The sequence below is a fragment of the Apium graveolens genome, chromosome 5, assembly GCF_009905375.1.
Source record: "Apium graveolens cultivar Ventura chromosome 5, ASM990537v1, whole genome shotgun sequence".
In the NCBI taxonomy this organism is placed as follows: Eukaryota; Viridiplantae; Streptophyta; class Magnoliopsida; order Apiales; family Apiaceae; genus Apium; species Apium graveolens.
The window spans coordinates 9,426,318-9,438,620 of NC_133651.1; positions in this window are offsets into that span (position 1 = coordinate 9,426,318).

The following is a 12,303-nucleotide window of genomic DNA, read 5'->3' on the forward strand; positions in this document are numbered from 1 at the left end:
GTATTGCATATTGTTGGTATTTTTCTGGTTGAAAATGCAATTGGTTCCCCGGGCTATTAATAGTACCAGGATGGCATATGCAATTTATTGTACATTAACATCAGAATGGTAATTTAAAACCGATGTAAAAATGAATAAAAGACATCAGGTGAAACAATATAAAAAGAAAAAGAACTACAAAAGCCAATATCAAATAGTCATTTGACATCGGTTCTGTAAAAAAATCAATGTATTTTAAGCCAAATAACATCGAATTTTCAATAGCTGATGTCTTAAACTTTACAATATTAAAGATTAAACATCGGTTAGAAAAAAATACTGATGTTAAACCAAAGGATTTAACATCACCAAATGAACGAAACCGATGTCTAACCCAGTATTTTACATCGGTTGATAAAAGTACCCGATGTCTGATGGACCATTTCACATCGGTCAGACAACATAACCGATGTCTGATCTAGATTTTCACATCGGTTTGTTTGAAAGATTTTTAAAAAAATGTCTTTTAGAGCTTGTAGGTTTCATGTTTTAATGGATAATTACCCAATAATATACTCATATTCACCTAGAAATACTGTAATATAAGCTGAAATTTGTTGCAAAGACATCAGAATTATTCTTAAAACCGATGTATAGCACTGTAATAGACATCGGCTGTGAATCGATGTCAAAGGCTGATGATATTTAACATCACACGCGAAGACATCGGTTCAGTTTTTTTTTAACATCGGTTCAGAACCGATGTCTGATCCCATATTTCTAGTAGTGTAAGGCAGGTACTTCTGAACCTTCTTTAAGATATATTACAAATATTTTCAAACTTTTTCATAACATGTTGCTAGTATTCAAAATAAATCAGGTTTTATATTGCAAGCATTTTAAACTATTCAACCTTGAACCCTGATTCCTATTGATCTTGAGCCATACGCCTTATTCTTCATAAACCATTGATTGTTGAATTCCCAGATACGAGCCAGAAACATATGATACTACTCCACAAATACATATCTACCACATACTGATTTATGATATTGAATTGCTTGACATACCAACCCTTATTCCTTATTTAGCATAAGACCAATCCTTGGAATCCTTGAACCCTTGGTCTTCTACTTTTCGATTCTTTCCTTGATTGAAAGCCAATCTTTTTGAATTCCTTGTTATACCTTCATGGTATTGTGAATCACCCTATGCTTCAAGTAATTGTTATTTATGATTCAGCTTATTGAATTATATTGGTTATCATATTGAATTATTTTAGAATTGGATGGTTTTATAAATGTGGACCAGATTCGTGGTCAGACCAGATTCGTGGTCGGACCAGATTCGTGGTCGGACCAGATTCGTGGTCATAATAGGCCAATGCGTACCATGGATCCAGTAGATAGAGCAAAGCTGGGAGCCTTGCTTGGGGTTAGTGCGTGACTGATCAGCAGCCTAACCTTGGTTTTTAAAATAAAAAGTGAATATTCAATTCTAATCATTGCTTATTCAGAAACTTGATTTTTCTGAATCATTTCAATTAATTATTGTTTAACCTCGGTTATTGCTATTATGACTTGCTGAGCTAGTTACTTCACTCTTGCAAACCTTTCTATGTTTTCAACAGTTGAAAAGGAAATTGATGGTAACGAGGATTCCCAGTCTAGTGTGGGAGCTAGGATTTCAGGTTAAGTTGGATCGAGCTAGCAGGAGCTTAATATTGTAAATGAGTTATGCAAGATTGCAAGAATGATATCATTATCAGTTGTAAGTTGAACTAGTTGGGTTTTGGTATGATGTAATAAAAGTTAAGGTGGTGGCTTATTTTCATACTTTAACGTGTTGTGATCCGTGGTTGTGTAAAGAAGGGTCAATGCATATAATATTTTATATACAGGTATAAATATGGTGTGTATGTGTGTTGTGGACCCCAAACTTTTGACCTGGATTTGGAGGGCGTTACAGGTTTGGCATCAGAGCCACATGTTATAAGTTACTGAAACAAGCTTAGATTGTCGGGAATGGATAGAAGGTTAGGATTAGGATTAAGAAATAGAAAAAAATAGGACGTCAAGAGGTTGAGTGCGATTGTATAATATATTTTGGTATGATTCGTGATGAGATTTTAGATTCTTATCTGGCGACGCGATTTTCAAATAGTAGCGATGGCATATTCTTTTATTCCGGTATCGTCTGATCAATTGGACCATTCAGTCGGAGGACCATCATTTGATTCATGCCCCGCCCATCCACCAGTGTTAGCCATATCACATCTTATTGCGGAAATTGGACCTTTTCACGTTATTATCTCATCCACTGATGTGAGACTACGTATTCGAGAATCCCCTACATGCTAATTCTGGTTCTAGCAGATATTCAGCTGTGAGTGTATCTTTTCTATCTACCCTACACCTTGTTCTATACCATCAATTTAAAACCCATCTTATGAAGTAATGACACCTATGAGAATGGATTCGAAAGCTACAACATATGGTGAGTACACGAGGTATTAAGAAGAGTGAGAAAAAACCTAGAGAAAAGATTTCTGTGTTCCGGAGAATAGCTGCTACCAGGTTATATGGAGCTAATAGTAAGTATGCCACCTATGATTATCTTGTGGAGTGAGCTAGATGGATTTTAAGGGAGTTTGAGAAGATCAGAAATCAAGCATTTCTTGGAAGTAGATAATAATGATGTGACCAAACATGATGCGTATAGTAGTAATGTGATGTGATATTAGTCAACCTTGTTTTATAAAAATAGATTTGATGATTATTGGATAAACCTGTTATACTTAGTAATCGTAAGAGATGATGATGAGAATGTTATCAGTATGGAAGACTAGAAGTGAAGTTACGAATAAGATAATATGCAACGGTAACTAAAGTTTTTGTCGACCAATGAAGGTAGAATGGACTCAATAAAGGGTAGAAGATATATGGAAATGAATGAACTCTTATCTGAAGGTTTCCCTAATTTGATACTCGGCAGTAGTTGAGAAGGACGACAACCAACTTATATAGTAATGACGACTAGGTGTACGATTTTTAAAATTTTAAACCAGTTTTCAAATGAGATTTTCTTAACAATTTTTTTTCTAAAAAGTCCTTTAAATAAAACAAGTTTTAAAACTTGGTTGTCTAATTACTCCTTGAGTTTCTTGATTGTTATAAGATTTGGATTATCAAGAAGAATACTTCTTCTAGAAGTTAGTATGGTTCATTTCGAAGGCCAGGTGGACCCGCTATTATGGAGAAGATTTGATTATTCCTAGCACAAGAATGCAAATATTATTTGATAAGTTTAAATGATGGAACCAATATACGGAGAAACTATTCATCCAATTTTTAAGATTATTAGAGTTCAAAGGGTACGTCGATTTAAAAGAAGATGACTATAATCAAAGAAGATTGAGAAATTTCCAGACTTTTCTAAAGGAAGAACGCTATTAGAAAAAGAGGCGACATGTTGAACGATCAGCAGCATAAGCAAAATTTGAAGTTATGAGTGTAAATCTAGTAAGACTGCAAATAAAGTCAAATTATAAACGTGAATGCGCATTGCGAAAGATACAAGACCTAGTATATGGGAATTTATTCTAATGATCGATTTAAGAAAGCAATTCAGAGAACTTTCTAAAGTTAATATACGACTCAGTATGCGATCTATTGATCAGACAAGCGTTGAAGCTATAAACAGATGAAATATGGATGACGACCAATGATATCATTCTTTCCAATAATCCTATATATTCTTATGAATCTAGAGTAAAGTATAAACTTCTTTCATGATCAGCTCTATAAGGTGACAAGAAAATTGATGAATCTCTTTTAAATCATTTCTCCTTCAAAATATTGCTTTCTGATTGAGACATACAGTGTTATGGTGTGATGATTTGTCGAAATGACAAAGAGTCTGGTGGGATGCCACCTAATCATGTGTTGTATGCCATATAGTATGAAAGACTGACCATCTTGAGTACAAATATTGTTGTCTCACTCATATCCAAATCATCATTCATTCTTTCCTCCTTAATTATTAATTTTTTATTCATGGATCTTTCCGATTGTTTCCTTGTACTCTTATTCCTTACAAAAGGTTTCCAATCAAAATCATATACACAAATTCCTTCTTGTGTACGGTCTATCCTTTGAATTTTTTTTTTATAAAAAAAGGTGAAATGCACCCGTGTAGCGGATGGAGTTATATGATGAGTATGGATAATTGCAAGCTAATAAATGGTGGACATTTACGGATAAGGCAAATCATTAACTGGACAACGGAAGCAAATGAATAAATTCTTAATAATAACCAGATAATTGATTAATATGTTGTGAAGATGAAGCATACCTCAATCATGTGGGAGATATTTGTCATGGAGATTCAAGATCGAAGAAATGCTAGTTACGAATAAACTTTGAGTGCGTTCATCAAGGAATGGTTAGACTTTCCCACTCGAATAAGTAAGCTACGACAAATTTGATGCTTATAATTGGGTGAGCAAAGAAGGTTCAGGATGAAAAGACATAAAGGGAAATAAAGGTATGATGGTTTGACTGCAATAATTTTTTAAAAAAATGATCCTTTAAAACCAAATGAATTATTTCACAAGATTATACGAGTGTTGGTTGGGACCAGGTGTTGATTATCAGAAGTTGAACAAATCAATTAATAAGAACAAGTGTATATTGTCAAGGATAAACGAATTATTAATGAGAGAGATTGAATTGAAACATGAACTGAAAGAATTTTAGAGTAATTTGTAATGGTACTCAACAGTGATATTCTGTGATAATCAGAAAAAATGAGAAAAAGGTATGGTATAATAAAAATTGATCGCTATAATCTTAAGTTGAACTAGAAACATGGGTTGTACTGATTAATATTATATGAGGTGGTGAAGTGGTGAGTTTAGAAAGTGGTAGTGGGTTGGTATATTTGAGGGTTGATTGTTGGTTGTGTGATTGATTGTTGGTGTCGGCTTGAGACCGACTAGTAGTCAATAATATAAAAGAGATGCTGCCCAAATTTTCGGAAAATACCCTGCTCTTAAAAATAGAAAGTATATTTCCGTGTGTTATTGATATTCATGTTGATACTCCAAATAATTATGATCTCAGTTCTTGAAAGAGTTTGTTACATCCAATCCGACTATATATAATTGGTCTTTGATTTTATATAGCTAGTCACCACTTGGTGCAATTGATCAATTAAGTGAGTTAATTGGATAATTTTACCAATTAATGGTCAGTTAGATGAAGATCGATTCTAATTGGATTAAGTCAAATTTTGATGTGACTTTCAAATCCGAAATTAAAGCAATGAGGAATTTGGAGAAAGTAAGGACACCGGTAAAATTCAGAAATTTCTGCAAGTGAATGAGGCTTTACTTGAAAGAATATTCCCTTTATAATGGACAAGAAAAATAAAAGTTATTTGTATGGACAAGTGAGAAGAATGTTTTCCAGAACAAAAGATTTAAGATAGAGCAAAGAGAAAGGAAGAAAGGATGGTGAATAAAGAAGAGATTAATAACTATACCAATACGGATTTTACTAGACAATCAAAGAAATTTTATCATCTGCAATAAAGTTTATTAAAAGATGTCTTGTTTCTAAATTGTTTCGATAATCATACAACAAATGATTTATGAAGTGTTTCTGTTTCGGATAAAATATGAGATATTGCTTCAATTCAGTATCTAATTGATGTTGATAATTAGGTTGTTGTTAAATATCGAAAGTGGTATTACTATAGATGATTGATATTTACTTCAGAATGGGATGTGGTGAGGATCAAAGTTCGTATTGACATCTAATTTGATATGACATCAAAATGAGTATTAATATCAATAGTTCAGTTTTGAATGAGCTCTGAGAATGAAGAGCGGAAATAGAAAAGAAAGTGGAATCAAAAGGATGATAAAGAAACTTTATAAGATGCCATGATATAGGTAAGGTAGGGGTAATATGAAGGATGGAAGGAAGGTGAAAAATTTAGGAAGCATCGGTAAAGTTGAGATAGGGAATGCATCCCAGGAGTACGAACAAGTACCGAGAGCTAAAAGAAGATATCTAGAGACCAGACATGAAGAGGAAATGGGTGGAAAACATGTAAATAAATGTTATCCCTACCCAAGAGTTAAGGAAGGACATCAAAGACTAGATGGATACATTTCGCCAAGAGATGCAGTAGTGGAGTCACCTGAGAACCAAAGGTGAGGAAAGCATTAAGTGCATTATTATTGATAGGTTATTCAAACTTAATCATTCTCATTTTTTAATAAACTATTTGTCCAATAAGTGTGTTAGTTGATGCTTGAAGAAATGGTGGTACGTCATCAGATCCAGAAAACTAATTGTAGATAATCAATATTGTCTGATGAGATTTGGCAGGAGTATTCAGAATCCGATAAATTATATAAAACCAGAATAGTATTTACCACTCCTAGATGAATGGGCATTAAATAAGGCAGAACTAAAAGATAAGAATCTGGCTACGATAACTCAAGGGATTCAAGTTACACCGAGAATATGATACGAGACATAGATGTCAAAGAAGATGTTCTAATGGTATGGCACAAAGAAAGAACAAACGTTATATGTGACTAGACAACAAGGAAAGCATTGCGGTTAGTTTCATATGAGAACTTCATAGAACCAAAATAATTGAGAATATGGGTTCGAATATGCCGGTGATGCCTCCAGGCTAGTCTATTTTCTTCAAAGTAGTAAGAGATTTTCGCTCAGCAACTATACTCGATTGTGATTCAAGGAAAATAAGATATGGTGATAAGTTTGTACGTCAATCATATTCAGTCGAGATTTTCTCGTTAATTCTTAACTGTGGAGTAATGTCGAGAACATTAGAAATTGAATACACCATGTTTTCAGTATATCATTCGCAGATGGACGAAAAGATTAAGAGGACAATTAGAGAGCCTCGAATGCGACTGAAAGCGATTGTAAACTAAGTTAATTGGATAGAGAAACATGTGGGAATGGGCTTCAATAACTAGTAACTATTGCAAATGTTTATGAGCACGAATTAATAGAATTAGAAAGAACAGAGAATAAATAGGCATTATGTCGGTCCTTTTGAAGCAGTAAATAGGCAAGATAAGTGTAAGTGGGTTGGCTTCACCGCCACATGTATAGAGTGTTTATGTGTGTATATTCAGGAAAAGAAATTAAGCTCTATTATATATATAAAATGGAGGCTTGAGTTGAGTTATATGAGCAACTAATAGAAGTTGATATCAACAAGAGGTTGTTAAGTAGTGAGTGATGCTGTGAGTAAACGTTTATGAAAAGCTGTAAGGTTGAAAGACCAACCTGAGAAAATGGAAGTGAGATACTTGAATATATCATTATATGATCCTTAGTGTGACTCTGAGGATAAAATCCGTTTAAGGGGGGAAGGATGTAATATCCGGGACATAACGTGTAATTATTTTTATCGATAAATGATTATTATGTGATTTTTTATGAATTATTTGATGATTGGTGTTCTTATATGGATGTTGATATGTGGTAAAGTAAAAGTATGTTAATTTTATTATGTCCAAAATAAAATACAGATAATTAAGGTATTTTTCTAGTAATTTTTGGAGTATTATAGAATTTAATATTGATTTATGAATTTATTAATTATTTTCTGAATAATTACAAAAAAAATTATAAAGCCAGGAATCGTCCGACTTCAACCGTTTTTACGTTTTACAACCCGAATCTCTTCTGAAACTCTTTCCCAACCTAATCTGGTAATTCCGGACATTTTTCGTGTTTTGACTTTTTCGATCCGGATTACGGTTTGACCCGTGCGCATCCTGGCACACAATTTTTGATACGATAATTATGTTGATGTATCAACAAAACCTGTATTCCCAAAAGACGGGATAATATTACATTATTTTTGTATAAAGTATTTTATAAAAAGCCCGGTTTGGATAATTATCCGATACGGGTACCAAATCGGATTATTTTTGCAGTTACTTAGCGGCTAAGCACCTACTTTATCGATCCAAAATGATCCAACACGAACCAATATTCCATAAATATATATAGCCCTTTTATTATTTCATTTTATTCGTATAATCATAATCAATCAGTAAAAATATAGAATTTATAGAGAAAAACCCTAAAAACATTGCGTTCTTCATAATCAAACGTACGAACGAAGGCGTTATCGAACTCCGATTCAAGCCTGCAATATATCAAAACGAAGCTCTTGAAAATAACATTCTGAATCAACCATCTATTTTTGCGTAGAAATCAAGGTATTTTTCATATTTAATTGTTTTAATTTGAATTATTTATGTATTAAATTAGGAATTTTTGTTCTTGATGTTTTTGATATGATTTGATGGCATAATCGTGTAGATAATCTTTTTCTGGTCATATTGGTATATTATACTTCAAATTTGGAGTTCAATAACATATAGAAAAGGTGGTTTAATTCTCAGAAATAAAATTAGGGTTCTTGATATGAATTTTCTTAATTAAGATTTGGGGATTTCTTTGTTAAAGGTTTTTCTTTAAAATTGGTCGTGCCATAATATAGATCGTGAGAAGACAAATTTGTTGGTGTATCCGTAATTAGCAAACGATAGAAGTAAAGGGTTGGCCGGAAAATTTAAAGTTCGCCGGAGTCAGGAACTTCCGGTCAATTTTTCGGCCACACCAAGAGTCGGTTGTGCGAAGTAATAGCAATAATGGAATCCTGGTCTTGCACTCTTCTGATCTGCAGGGTTTTAGCATGTTTTGAGGAGGCGGGACGACGGCCGGCGGTGTCGCCGCCATCAGGTTGTCGGAGAAGATGACCGAATTGCAATTCGGCCCCAGCGTTTTGCCTAACTTGTATTTTTAGTATTTTAGTTATAAAAAATTTTAAAAACCAGATTACTGTTTCAAAATCAGAAAATGTATATTTATTTATTTTCAAAAACAATATTCTGTTCATTTCAAAAATCAGAAAATGTATATTTATTTATTTTAAATTCAGAAAATGTTTATTTAATTATTTTAAATTGAGAAAATTGTTTTAATTATTTATTTATTCAAAAATATATCAAAATTAATTAATTAATTAATTTTAATTAATTTTTAGTTATTTTAATTAATCGATTAATTAATTATTAATTGATTAATTAACTTAATTAATTATTAATTAATCTTAATTAATTTAATAATTAGATTTAATTATATTTTTTGATTTAAAAATCCCGAAAAATAGTTTTAAGTTTTAAAATATTATTTTAAATTATTTTCAAGGCTCAATAATTATTATAAAATTATTTGAAAGTCAGATTCAGGTATTTGAACCCTTTTATTTAATTTTAAAATGATTTAGAGACCCGTTTTAATTCTGAAAAATGTTCAAAAATTCGTATTAAATACCTGGAAAATCATTTTAACCCCATGTCTTCTTTAAAAAATTATTTTGATCAAATATCCTGCGTGATATGTGCTACGTGCTATCTGGTTGATGTGTTATATGCCTATATGGTTATTGTTTGACGGTTTTAGCTGTAACTTTCAATCCGTAAATCAGATTTGAGTAAAATGAAGGGTAGATAAAAGCTTATAACGTCTATGCGACGATTATAATGATATGAGATTGAGTATTGATAGATTATTATGATGCCTAGCAGAGTAATCGAGGCATAACAACAGAAAGCCAGTGATCAGTAAATAGAACTGAAGCGTAGAAAAAGAAAGCAAGTGAACGGTAAATAAAAGCAAGGCATAGAAAAAGAAGATAAGTGGTTGTTGAGTAGAAACGATAGATGAATACAAGTGAAGCTGGTAATCATCTGTGATAAGGCAAGTACTTCTGAACCTTCTTCAAGATATATTACAAATATTTTCAAACTTTCTCATAACATGTTGCTAGTATTCAAACTAAATTATATTTTATATTGCAAGCGTTTTTAACTATTCAACCTTGAACCCTGATTCTTATTGATCTTGAGCCATAAGCCTTATTCTTCATAAACCATTGATTGTTGAATTCCAAGATACGAGCCAGACACATACGATACTACTCCACAAATACATATCTACCACATACTGATTTCTGATATTGAATTGCTTGACATACCAACCCTTATTCCTTGTTTAGCAGAAGACCAATCCTTGGAACCCTTGGTCTTCCACTTCCTGATTCTTTCCTTGATTGAAAGCCAATCTTTTTGAATCCTTGTTATACCTTCATGGTATTGTGAATCACCCTATGCTTCAAGATAATTGTTGTTTATGATTCAGCTTATTGAATTACATTGGTTATCATATTAAATTGTTATAGAATTGAATGGTTTTATAAATATGGACCAGAATTGTGGTCGAACCAGATTTTTGGTCGGACCAGATTCGTGGTCATAATAGGCCAATGCGTGCCTTGGATCCAGTATATAGAGCAAATTTGGGAGACATGCTCGGGGTTAGTGTGTGACTAATCAGCAGCCTAACCTTGGTTTTTAAAATGAAAAGTGAATATTCAATTGATTCTTCTGAATCATTTCAATTGATTATTGTTTAACCTCGGTTATTGCTATTATGACTTGCTGAGCTAGTTAGCTCACTCTTGTAAACCTTTTTTTGTTTTCAACAGTTGAAAAGTAAATTGTTGGTAACGAGGATTCCCAGTCTAGTGTGTGAGTTTGGATTTCAGGTTAAGTTGGATCGAGCTACCATGAGCTTTATATTGTAAATGAGTTATGCAAGATTGTAAGAACGATATCATTATCAGTTGTAAGTTGAACTAGTTGGGTTTTGGTACGATGAAGTAAAAGTTTAAGTGGTGGCTAATTTTCATACTTTAACTTGTTACGATCCGTGGTTGTGTAAAGAAGGGTCAATGCATATAAAATTTTATATACATGCTTAAATATGGTGTGTGTGTGTGTTGTGGACCACAAACTTCTGACCCAGGTTTAGAGGGCGTTACATTAACTGAGAAATGCGCACATATAAGAACTAAGCTAAATTAGGTTGCATCAACAAGATCATGTTTACTTTTTGTCAACAACATGGGAGCCATGCGAACTAAAGGAGATTTTGATTTATAACACTCAACTAGAACTAAAAAAAGAAAATAAAATCTAATAATTTTTTTTAACGGAGACCGACTTTTTTAGCAAAGAACGGAGAACGACTTAATAAATTTAGAGAAGAAGCAATAGAATAAATGACATTGTACCAGATCTAGCCCTCTTTACTCTAGTTTCCTTTATAAATCTAAGATGGTGAATTTTGCTTCTTCTGCAGCATGTTCAGCGTCTGCAATAGCAGCTTAAGTATTTTTAACCGCTGCAACAGCACCCTCAGAATCCATATACCTTATCTTCATGAGCTCAGCATCAACTGTGACCACGCTGTCTGCGTCCGTTAAATTATACTCCATTTTCTCGCTGCATCAGTGAGTTTAAAATATTAATCCTTGACAAGGAAGGGACTCTTTAATCACAACAGCCTTCTGTTATTTTTTTCTGATGACAAGGCCAAAAATATTACCCTGAATATTTCATGCTTTAATGCTTCAACTGCGTTTAGGTCTTCTATATATATACGCATAAAAAAGAAATAGAAACTTCAGGTTCAAGTCGATAAAAACAGAAGAATCATATTTGACCTAGAAAAGTAATATGCTACCGATAATTGCAACACCAAGAATCACACACTATTTTCCAACACCATATTTGCTTACAGCATCAGTTAGGGCAGATTCCTCCTCTGCTGACCAGTGAATCCTGCCCTGAGCCATATCCTTCTAATATCTGTACAAAAAACTAATTCAGCACACACGAAACTGGAACAGGCATGGAATTCCCAATTAGTCATACATTATAATCACACAAGATCTCTAATGTGGTTTTACAAATAAGTAAACTTAAATGTGCTATCCAGTGAAGAAGCTTGAAAAAGCTAATGAGCATATAATAACAATCAGCTGAGAGGGAAAATTATTTTAAATCAACATACCCAAGAACGAGTAAGTACAGGATGAGCACCTTATATAAACACTCAGACAACAATCAGATAAGACAAACAGTGCCACAACATTCTGTGGTGCACATTCCACTTGCCCCTATGTAGCTCCGGCACTTATGACAAATTGCAGTGGGTGTCATCTAATGGTCCATGGACTTTTGAAGGTGCATTGTTGGTGACGAATGTGATAAAAGTGGGAGAAGACCCTACTAGAGTATCATTGTTTGAGGTAGATTTCTGGATTCAAATTCACGATCTGCCAGTGGGCTACATGTCTGAGGTTGTAGGGAAGCAGCTAGGCAATTTTTTTGGGAGCTTCTTGCAATATGAT